Source organism: Abrus precatorius, unplaced genomic scaffold, assembly GCF_003935025.1.
Source record: "Abrus precatorius isolate BTA unplaced genomic scaffold, Abrus_2018 Scaffold1, whole genome shotgun sequence".
Taxonomy (NCBI): Eukaryota; Viridiplantae; Streptophyta; class Magnoliopsida; order Fabales; family Fabaceae; genus Abrus; species Abrus precatorius.
In genome coordinates, this window is record NW_020874291.1 from 1732122 (window position 1) to 1744718 (window position 12597).

Here is a 12597-nt window from a genome sequence, read left to right on the forward strand (position 1 = left end):
TTAACAGTGTTGTTTTCTTCTTCTTTTTTATTTTTCTATCCAAGGTTTAATCCTATGACAAAAAGCTAATTGATTTAATCTAAAGATACATTGTTATATATTTTGAAATACTTAATTTTGTGACATGATCATAAACTGTGATCACATTATTTTACATAAATATTTTTTAATTTTTTTGAAATTTAGAAAAAATAATGGTAAAGTTTAAAAAAATTTATAATTTTGATTTAAATGAATTTTTTTGACTCAGGTAAAAATTATTTTTATTAATTTACTTAAACAAATTTTTTTATTTTAAATAAAAATTATTTTTTATTAAATTTATAAATTATATTTCTTATAAAACTGTAGGGAATCCTAATATTTTATTGATATATAAATTTGCATCCTTGTCACCGCAAACGCATGTCACTTTATTTTCAGTACACGTTTCACTTTCAGCCTTTGTCGTCTAATGGTTGTTGTGCCTTCAATTTGATCCTATGGGCTAATGCAATACACTGACTTTTTACCCAAATCCACGGTTTGTGCAGGCTATGACAAATGCAATTTCATGTTGACTTAGCTGACATATTGCTATTTAATACATCTTTGGAGACATGCTTAATATTGGAAATCTCTCTCATTCGAACATGGATTTTGATGTAACAAATAATTAATTGCGTTTCCTGGACAATATTGGAGCTACCTAGGTTGTCGTTTTTTGGCTTTCTAGCATTAATATAGCTGTCTTATTTGGAAGTATCATAACTTTTTGTAATAATTTTATTATTATTCTTCACCATTTATTTGTCATGTCACTTCACTTAAAACTTTAAAATATTCTCATTTATATATCGAATCCCATTCAAGTAATAAACCTTGCCTAACACACTAGGAGGCTTTTTTTTTTCCTGTGGCTTTTTTTGTTAAAATTAAAAAAATGTTTTTTTAGAAAAATTATAGAAATATAATTTTGAAAAAAAAAATTCACCGGTGACTACTTGGTACTTTTAAAATATTTTCTTATGTTTAAAAATTATTATTAACAATTTTATTTTTTTTTATATTTTTTAAAAAATCACTATTAGCAAATTTTTTTACTTTATCACTTTTTTGTTATTTTATCTCTAAATTTCTATATGTGCACTAAAAAAGTAACAACACACTTTTTTATACAAATATATTTCATTATAAGTTAATATTACGTGAATTTCACTCTTTTTCACTCCTAAATTAATAATTTTTGTAATTTTTAATAAATATTAATTAATAATAGAACATGTGTTAGAGAATATGTATAAAAGAATGTATTGCTAACATTATTAACACCAAAAATTGTCAACAACGATTTTAAAATTCAATATTTTTATAACTTAATGACAATAAAAATAATTTTTAGTGACAATAATATATGTACCTAAAAATTTTTAAATCACAATGTACATACAATTATTTCAAATAAATGATAGTAAATTTTTTCAAAGAAATGACATATTTGATTAGTCAAATTTTACAAATTTCATTAATAATCAAAGTTTACATATCATAACAACAATGTTTTGTGTAAAAAGTAAATTCAATATAAAAGCACATCTCATATTTCAAAGTATGCTATAATATGGTGTTTCTTTAAGTATATGATGCTTCTTTAAGTATTGTTTGTTATGAGCAAGTAAACCAAAAAAAGAAGAAAGGTTTTTCAATATGAAAGAACATCATAGTAGTGCTTAATTTTGCTTGTTTAGACTCCTCTTCCTTCTTTCAAAATTCACTTTTTTACAATGATTATGCTATTAACTTTTTGCATATAAAAAAATATATATCATTAGTTAGGACAACTCATTGCATATTTTATTCTTTTTTATATCATTACATGTCATTTCACTAAATTCTATTTAATTCCACGTATAATTAGACATCTAAACAAAGCCTAGAGTTTGGTTTCATCATAACCATACAAAAACATATTACAACCAAAGCTTGGAGAAAAATGCTAAATGCTTCATCGATTCATTTATATAAAACATGGTAACAATAATAATAATAGGAAATAACTTTATCCTTTGATAACAAAAGAGAACTGAGAAAGGAATAATAGTAGAATGTAATATACATTTATGGTGCATATACACACGAAATCTAATAACAAAAGTTTTGATGAGAATCAAAGAAGACCCATTGAAGACAAAGACTTGAAGGCATTGGAAGGACTTTAAGGGCCAATGATAAGGGCAAGGGCAAAAAGAATAAATGGAGACTTAGAAAAGATTGTTGCTGTCTTATTTGAAAGGGAGCTCAATTTAGAGTTAAAAAAGTTCAAGATGGTCAATTACATATACTTAGAAGATTTGAACTCTAACGAGTTTTAAGATTTAATTATTATGTTTAGTTATTTATTTTAATATTAGTCATTACTTATTTTGAGTTTTTGTTTAGGATAAAATCGTCTTATTTTATTTAGTTCATTTGAATTTAGGTTTGTTGGTACAAGAAGCCTATTAGGGTTTGCGTTAGTATTAGTTTATAAGCATTAGGCATATATAAGCTCTTGTACACACGTTTTTAATTAGTTTTGAATACAATTTGAAATTGAACAGTCTTGTGAGAGTGTGTGACTCTAACTTCTTGAGTGAGCCAGTTTTTTTTATCTTATCAAGAGGTCAAGACTCTTGTGGTGATCGTTCCTTGGCTTATCAATCTTGCGATTGTGACGCCATTTTCCATCTCTATTCTATTTCTACTTTTTATTAATTTTCTTCTTATTTCAATTTCTATTTGTGCCCTAATAATTTCATTTTTATTGTGTGAAATTCAATTTAAGATCGTTTAATTCGGTGACACGATTTGTGATTATCATCAATTGGTATATTACAAATTAACTCTTTACTTATTAATATTTAATAAATACAGTAATTTATATTTAAAAATAATTTATTGATAAATTATTTATATTTACTTAATATTTCTTAAGAAAAAATTACTTTTGTTGCCTTATAAGTATTGTAAAATTATATATTTAATATAGCATTTGTGTCTGAACTTCAAACTTTTCTAAAGTATTTTTTAAACGTTTTAACATATTATTGTACATATTATAGTAGGGGATATTATACGGTTGAAAACACTTTAACATGTTACGTCGAAACATTGTAATATCTTATTTTTAGCATAGAATGCAGTGCCCTTATATGAATTATATACCTTATGCCTTGATTATGTGAAACTCACATTGTTATTATTTTATTTATATTGTTCGTTTAAAAAACATTAAATAATATCATTAACATACTGATCAATGAATTAAAAATACAAATTTTATTTTAAAAAAATAAAAATATATTTATTTTATGTATTTAAATAAGTCTTCTAAACATGTAGAGATGGGAGTTCCAATAGCAAGAGATGGGTTAAATTTATCAGACCCATTTGGATTAGATGCATTGATTTGGAAAAATTCAGAATCAAGGGGTAAGGAGACAATTGGGACAGCTTAAGTCAACCCCTCTCAATCCAAAGTTTGTATTGGAAAAGAGATGGTCAATGTACGTGAATCTCTTCAGAGGGCACGCTCTATGAAAGGTAGTCGAGGTGATGAAGAAGGGAAGAGATATAAAAGCGCAGTTTTCATAGAATCCCCGCAAAAAAAATCTTAGGCATCACAGTAGAGCGTCAATGCCGTTGCAACTTAGAAAATAGGTATCGCTAGCTGATGAAATCTCGGCTACTGCTTTTGAGGGCTCTTACAACTCGCATCCTTCTGATCCTTCAATGGAGATGGGGGAGCGAATAATTGCTATAGATTATGAAGATGAGGTAGTGGCGTCGAAGTTACTAGACATTGGTAAGAAGGTTGGTATGGTCGTACATGGGAATAATTAGCAAGTGGCTTGGATTGTCACTAGTTTTGTCTTCAAATTTATCAACTCACTTGCTTTCTTAGGTTGATGTTGGTTGTAGTAGAAGAGAAGGGTTATGTTTATTAATTGTTTGAGTAAATACAGTATGGTCTTTGTGGTTACATAGAAATATAATTATGTTTTTCAATGGTGTTTTGGATGAGAGAGAAGTCCTAAATTCTATTATTCTGAGGTCTTGAAAATGACTATCACTTGTTAGCAAGGGAAAAGTTATTTTGTTAGCTAATTAGTATTTAAACCCACAAAATTGTATCCATCTTAACTTTGTATAAATATATTTTTACTTTTTATTTTCCTGAGTAAGTATTAGTTTTTTTTCTTTGTATATATGAGTTTTGAGTTCTCCTTTAACTCTCTCTAATAACATATGTGTTGCCTATAAAAAAATAAAATAAAATTTTAACATCATTAATCCAATGCACTTTTTTTTTTTTTTTGCATTGCAATATTTTTTTTGAGATTGTAGTACAAGATATTTGAATGATTGGTGTTAGTATGTTACTAGAAATTTTACATGAGATATTACTAAATATAGGTAGAATCCAAAATGAAAAAAAGAAATAAAAAAGAATTATAATAGTATGATTTGTAGTAGTATAAATAATTTAATTTAGGAAGAATACTATTTTCTTTAATTTTGGTGTACTAAATATTAATAAAATATTTAATTCATTAAGTATCATTTTTGAAAGTGTGACTATCAACAAAATTCTTTAAAATTTTAATTATATATATAAATTGGATGAATGATTCTTTAATATGTATTATTAATTTTTTTTAGAAAAATTTCTTTTAGAAATACAACGAGTTTGAGTAATTTTTTTCTTTGGTTTTATTTTTAAATAAAGCGTTAATACTTAAAAAAAATTAACATATCTTTTAATAAAAAATTAGTTTATTACTTTTTTTAATTCGTGAAAACACCAGTTAACAATGCCCTTTACTGTATGAGAGGAGTAGGACCCATGCATTTGAACCGATTCTCCGCCACCAAACGATTCTCACCAATAATTTATAAGGACAAGCGATCTACCTATTACCAAGGCATGCCCAGTCTTGTAAGTTCTGTACTTCTGTAATTGGTTGTTCCTATAGAAATGATTTGTTTTATTTGACTGATGGGAGCAATAAACAATAAATTATAACAAATGAAATATATATATATATATTATTTATATTCTATAGAGAATATAAATGAAATATATATATATATATATATATATAATGAAATAAGAAAATAGAAAAAAAAAACAAAAAACAGAGTGTTCTTATTCTGAGTCATTGTTAATATAGTATTCCCAAAGTTTTTTTGTTTTTTAAGAAAAAACAAATCATTGCTCTTGAAAATTTTATAAAACAAGCTACAATTATCATCATAATTTTTATAAAAAATGATTTTAATAAAAATATTATTGTACATTGATAATAATTTTACCATATATTTAATTTAATTTAATTTTAATCAAAATTTCATTTTTATACCTATTAACTAAAAATTAACATTTTATATATTATTGTTTTTATTTTTTATAGATGCATTTTAAAGGTAGAACAATTTCTGATCAGACATACAATATTTTTCTTCTGATAAAATATTTTATATTTAAATTTCTTAATCACAGTATTAATTAAGAAGAAATACGAAATATTGTATGCCTGAAATACTATGCAAGTTTGATGAAATTTTTTTCCAGAAAAATAAAATAATAGATGCAGTAATTCAAAGTGATGTAATCACGATATATAATAGGGTAATAAATTGCATCTCCGTGAACTTTTTAAACTTAAATATTTATTCTTTTTAATAATATTTTTATAAAATGTGATATTAATTAATTTAATTATTAAATTATTTTATATTATTTTTAAAATATACATGTCAAATTTACATAATTTAAATATTTATATATATTATTTAATATTTACTTATATTCTTTAAAATATAATACTTGTTCAAATAAAATAGTGTTATATAAAATTGATTTACTCAAATTAATAATGTAATTAATTAATTTAATATTTTATAAAAATTACTAAATAATATAAATATTTAATTTTCGGACATATATTAACAAACATATTTCTTTATATATTTTTTATTCTAGCAAATACTCAGAAATTATAAACAAATTTAGCTTATTTTTCATTTTTTGTAATATTATGAAGAATTGTCATAATAAGTATAAATTTTCTATTATATTCACACTAATATAATATTGTACTTATAAAATAGCTTATTACTAATAAAGATATTTATTATATTTATATGTTCATGATCTTTCTTAATTTTAGTTAATGTGAAACTTTATTTACATATCTCAATATAAAAAATATCAATATATTTAGATTTTTAACATATTAAATATATTAATTTTTTTATTTAATATTTTTTTTATAATAGTTAATAAAATTTAAAAATTTTGTAAGAAAGAATAATTTTCGACAAAAAATAATTTTATGGTTCTAAAACTTGATGCTCTGGATTGTGGAGAGCGACAGCTGCTACATGAGCTAGTAATGGTGATAGACAATGGAGTCGGTGCATGATAGCAAGGAAGAAACATGACCATGCATATCAAGTTCTTATTAAATATTATTAAAAGTATTTGTTGAATTGTATATGCATATTCCGATATAGAAAAACAGTAAGTTGCTAATGATATTAAAAAAAAATCAAGAATAAGATATCACTAACCAATATCGTTTTAACTTTTAGCATGATTAATTTTTAAGTTTTTAAAATAGGACTAGATATTATTTTCTAAAATTGACTTATATTTTAATTTATTAATTTTATAAAATTAGTTTTTAGAATTATTACATAATTTTAAATTCTTAAAAATAGTATTTTAAAATTAAAAAATACATGTCTATAATATTTTATAATTTGAATATTACAATGTATTTTTAAATAGAAAAAATCATTAGCTGCATATCTAAATATGTTTCACGTGTTTTTTTATCTGTAAAGAAAAAAAAAACTCTCAATTCGAAGAAATTATAAACACATCTCCAAATTCAAGAGAAATTGTCATCCTTACTCCAGATGGTTAATGATATTTGATCTAATAATTAAATAATATTAATAAAATAAAATATATATTTATTATATTTTTATAATTTTAATATTATTATGCATTTTTTAATAATTTTTTTATGTTTAAACTCAACCGTCAAAGTTGAAAATTAAGAAAAGCTTTATGAAACCAAAACCCTTATAAAAAAAATAATAATAACTTATTAGTGAAAGTTGTAATAGTAATCCTAATTTAAAAATTGGGTGATCTCTCAGAAATGCGGCGGCGTGTTTTGATCTCTATTGTTTGTAATCTTCAATATTCTTTGTGTTTTGTTTGTTCAGATAATACTGATAAATTAGTTTAACGGATTATACCTTTCTTCTTCTCTTTTAGAATCTTGGTGGTTGTTTATTTTTGAGAATATAATTATTTTTAATAATAATAATAATATAATAATAATAATAATAATAATAAGAGTTTTGTTAATTTTAATTTTTAGGGTTGAATTTAAATATATTTAAATAAATATTTTTATAAAAAATATATAATTATTATATTAAAATTATAAAAATATAATAAATGTTTTTTAAATAAAATTTATTATTATTAACTATTTATTCTTAATTCTAAATTAAAATTAACAAAATTTTAATAATATCTTTAAAATTGATGAAATCTCTTTTAATATTTGAATTTTCACATGCATAATATATGGATGTGAAGGCATGCACAATTAATACGTGTAGAAAAATTGTGCAGCCGACACCGAAAAAAGGCAGGAAAGAATAAGACATTGGAATATGAACTGCTTTGTCTTCATCAATTTAGTCAAACGTTGATTTGTTTCGTTTAGAAAAAGTGTGTAATAATAATATAAGGATGAAAGTGACATGAATAGAGTGTTCACACCGATCAATCTATTTCGCTTTCTTCGTACGCGATCTATGTACAACTTGCTCTGCATTCCCAACGAGCGATTATGTTCTTTGGTTAAAACATGTAGCCTGGCCCGCTTAAACTATATTAGACCCTTATAATTGTCTTTAGATTAGGAGTATAAATGTTTGGCATCTGGACTTTAACGTGAAATTAATTTTGATAGGCTTTATTTAAGAATTTAGAAGAAAAAAAATTAAAAAGAGAAGAAAAAAAAGTTAAATTATTTTTTTATTTATATATTTAATATTGAGAGAAAAAAATATAAAGGATTAATTATATAGATGATATTATATTTTATATCTTTTATTTTTATAAAAAATAAAAAAATAAATATTTTTTTTAAAAATTATTATTTTTATTTTTATATATATTTTTAAAAAAATCATAATTTAAAAAATTAATATTTTTTAAAAAAATTAAAATTTTATTTATGAAAAAGTACTGGAGAATTTAAAAAAAAACTCCAAAATTGAAAAACTAAAAAAATAAGGATTAGAAGAATTTTGAAAGGTTTAGAAAAATTTTAAAATTTTTTTGTTTTTAATTAAGCAATTTCCCTAAATAATGATTACTTTTTCTTAACTTCTTCCGTCTTAAATACAACTCTAAATTTTTTTTTTTATATTAAAAGGATATATTTTTTGAAATTATAATATAATTGGTTTGAGTTTAATTTTGTCACCGTAACGAAAATGATAAGTTCTATATCTAAGAATTAAATATGTTAAAATGGTGAGCTATAAGGAGTACGATTAGATATTTCAAATACTTCAACAAAATATGTTCAATGGATTAACAAATTTAAAGAACAAAATGCCTTTGAACCCAGCTTGACAAAGTTTGAATTAACCTAATCATATCCAAAATCATTACAATAAATTACTATAATTATTAAATGTGTCTTTAATATAAATATTGAATAATTTTAAGGAATCTATCTTTAATTGTTGATATCTAAGTTGTATGAATATTCATACTTAAAAGATAATACATTACTATAAAATATTATTTATAATTTTTTAAAAATTAAAAAATTATTTTTAATTATTTAAAGTAATAAAATATAAATAAAATTATAAATTAATTTTTTTTAAAAATAATATGTGCAGCTACCTTGTAACATTTTTTTTATTTAGGACGAGAGTGATACATTTACTTATATATATATATATATATATATATATTTATTTATTTATTTTTTCATGTGACAAGAATTTGAATCTTACTCTTTACATTTCATGTCCTCTAACATACCTCTAAGCTATTAAGAAACACTACTAGAAAAGCGCTTAATATAGACAGATTTTACAGACGGGAAAAAATCTGTCTGTATTACAGACGGCTTTACAGACGAATTTGTGAAATAATTTATTTTATTTTTTTTCTGAAAAATCCGTCTGTAATACAGACGGATTTTTCCCCGTCTGTAAAATTCGTCTGTATTTTGCCCGCCTTTTGGCGCCAAACGTTATAGACAGTAATTACAGACGGATTTTTCCGTCTGTAATGTGAAAATAGGACAAAATATTATAGCGAGAAATTACAGACGGATTTTCCCGTCTGTAAATATGGCGGTTTTAGCCGACCTTTCAGGTGGCACATTACAGACGGATTTTTCCGTCTGTAAATGGTATTGACGCATTTACATATGGAAAAATCCGTCTGTAATGTGCCTCCTGAAACGCACCGTTTCATTAAACCTATTACAGACAGATTTTCCCGTCTGTAATGACTGAAACCCATTAAAACCGCGTCTCCTCTTCCCCTCCCCCATCAGAACCCTCTCTCTCTCTCGCTCCCCCCTCTCTCTCTCTAAGAGCTCAGTGTTTTGGCCATTGCGAGTTATTGGAGAAACCATTTGAAAGTTTTTTTGCATCATTGTATTCCTAGTACGATACTCTAACTTTTAATCGGTTTAGTTTTTTAATTTTTTATGTTTTTTAGAGACTTAAAATTTCTAAGATAGAGTTGTAGGATTGGAGATTGTATGACTGGGGGGAAGGGCGTAGAGGTCCTTCTCCGAACCTGATTATTGTGTGTTGTGGGATTGTTTGTGTTTGTGGAGTTTGTAGAATATGCATGTTGTGGAGTTACAAGGGGATGTGCTCTAGAACGGTTTAGGATTGTGATGTGTTTGTGTTTAATGTATCGAATAATTTATTGTTATATAATTTATTAGTTGATTTTAGGTGAAATTTTCATTTTTGTAAAAAAATAGTAAACAAATGTAAGGAAATTAACATGTATTAGGGGAGATTCTGCCAAAATTTATATTAAAATTTTCTGTAATGTATTTTAGAAGGTTGATACCACATTGTATATTTGTATTAGGTTTATATAGTTCTTGAGGAAGATGTTTCTCAGAAATCGTCAGTGGATGTATGATAGGTTGCACCTAAGTCGGGGGGGAATAAAACCTGAATTCTTTGAGGGTGTAGAGGAATTTTTACGCGTCTGTTGTAATTCGCAACAATTCATCACCAATCAGGTCGTTAGGTGTCCATGTTCTAAGTGCAAGTGTAGAAAGTTTTTGGATATTGATTCAATTAGATATGATTTGTATAAGTTTGGATTTAAACATGATTATTGGATATGGACTGAGCATGGGGAAGAAGTTAATTTAGAAAATCAAGTAGGTAATTCAAATATATTACAATCAGGTGGTCATGTAGGTAATGTAAGTTGGGAAGAAAGCAATAGTCGTTATCAAGAAATGGTTTATGATGTTGTTGGTCCTCAATTTGGAATTTTTCATGATTTTGAAGCTGAACAAGAACCTAATGGAGAGGCTGCAAAGTTTTATAATGTTTTAGAAGCAGCAAACAAGCCTTTATGGGATAGGTGTGTGCATTTAAAGTTATCTTTAGCAATAAGAATGTTAAGCATAAAGTCAGAAGGCAATCAAAGTCAGAGTTCATTTGATCAATGGGCTACATTAATTAGTGAGCTTAGTCCCGAACCTGACTCCATCCCAAAGGACTTTTACCAAGCCAAAAAATTAGTTTCCAAACTTGGATTAAAAGAAGTCAAAATTGATTGTTGTTTGAAAGGCTGCATGCTGTATTACAAAGATGATGCTGTTTTGACCAATTGCAAATTCTGTGGAGAGCCTAGGTTTAAACCAAGAAGAGGTGGTAGAAGTGGTAAACATAAAGATGTACCGCAAAGTAGAATGCATTATTTGCCTTTGATTCCTAGGCTAAAAAGGTTGTATGCATCTATGAGTTCAGCTCCTTACATGACGTGGCATGCTGAAAATAAAAGGAGTGATGGGATAATGACTCATCCCTCTCATGGTCAGGCTTGGCAACATTTTGATCAAGTGTATCCTGAGTTTGCATCCGATCCTAGAAATGTAAGGTTAGGGTTATGTGCTGATGGGTTCGCTCCAAACAATCATCGAATGAAAGTGATGAAGTAGATAATGAAGATGCATATCAAATTGATGACTCAATTCCTTCACGTGTAGTAATAGACAATGTTGTCCCTCCAATTTTATCTTCTCCTTTGAATGAAATTGAAATAATTGACCCTCCTACCCAAGTTATGAGATATAATGAAATGGATGACATCATAGAAGACGAGGATGAAGGAATTATGGATGAACTTTCATCGAATGATGATGAAGGTAGTCTTGAACTATCAGAGTAAATGAGGTAAAGTAAGTAGGTTTGTCAATTTACTATGTTGCCATGATTATTTAATTTGAGTTATCACCAATATTATTCATATTTTAAACAAATTATAGTATTTGTCTCTAAACATATATATGGTTTGATTCAGATATGGCAGGTAAAGGTAAAGGTAAGAAGGGTATTACTCAGCAAACTGATCGTGGCAACACTTCTTCACCTACCGCTCCGACTTCGACGTCCACACCAGCAACAGTGCAGACCTCCCAGGTTAGGGGACAGGAGCAATTTATCATGGTGCCGAATCCTGGGTATATTGCTCCTCCCCCTCCAGTACAGCGAGTTTCACACTCTGCACCCCCTACTACACAGGCCACACAGTCACCTGCTACACAGGGCACAGGAGATGGATCCACTGCTGTCCCATCTGTAAGCGGGCAGCAGTCATCACAGACCCAGGCATCATCGAGATCGTTAGAAACTTTGAGATGGGATGGGTCCACTTGGTAAGTAAGTCAATCAAATATGCCTAACATTGCGTATTTTATGTGAATGTTAGTAGTTATGTTTTATTTTATTGTGTTATCAGTTGGATACCACCACAGAAAGGTCTCCATCAGGTCACAGATACGATTAAGAAGATGTTTGATGCGCCTTACAGAAGTTTTGCAAAGGTGCCAAATGATACAAAGATAGAATGGTTCAAAGATTGGAAGGTAATAATAGTGTATTAATTTTAACTAAGTGTAATTACATATGACTGTTTGTACCTCTTCTAATGAAATTGTGTTTCTGTAGAGCAACTTCTCCATTCCCCCCCAGGATGAAAAGATGATTTTCAAGGCCTGGAAGAGTCGCACTGCAAAGCGACTAAGACAGATGTACACTGAGGCTCGCCAGGACTCTTCTACTGCTGATTGGATAGCACCCAACTTTCTTCATGCCTTGCAGGAGTATTGGGGTACAGATAAGTTTAAAAATCTCTCTGTAAAGAACAAAACAAACAGGGCATCTAATAAAGGGGGGTCACTACATACTGGTGGGTCTACGACTTTGGCTGGCAGTAAGGCAAACTTGGTATGTGATTTTAAAATTCAGTTTACTCTA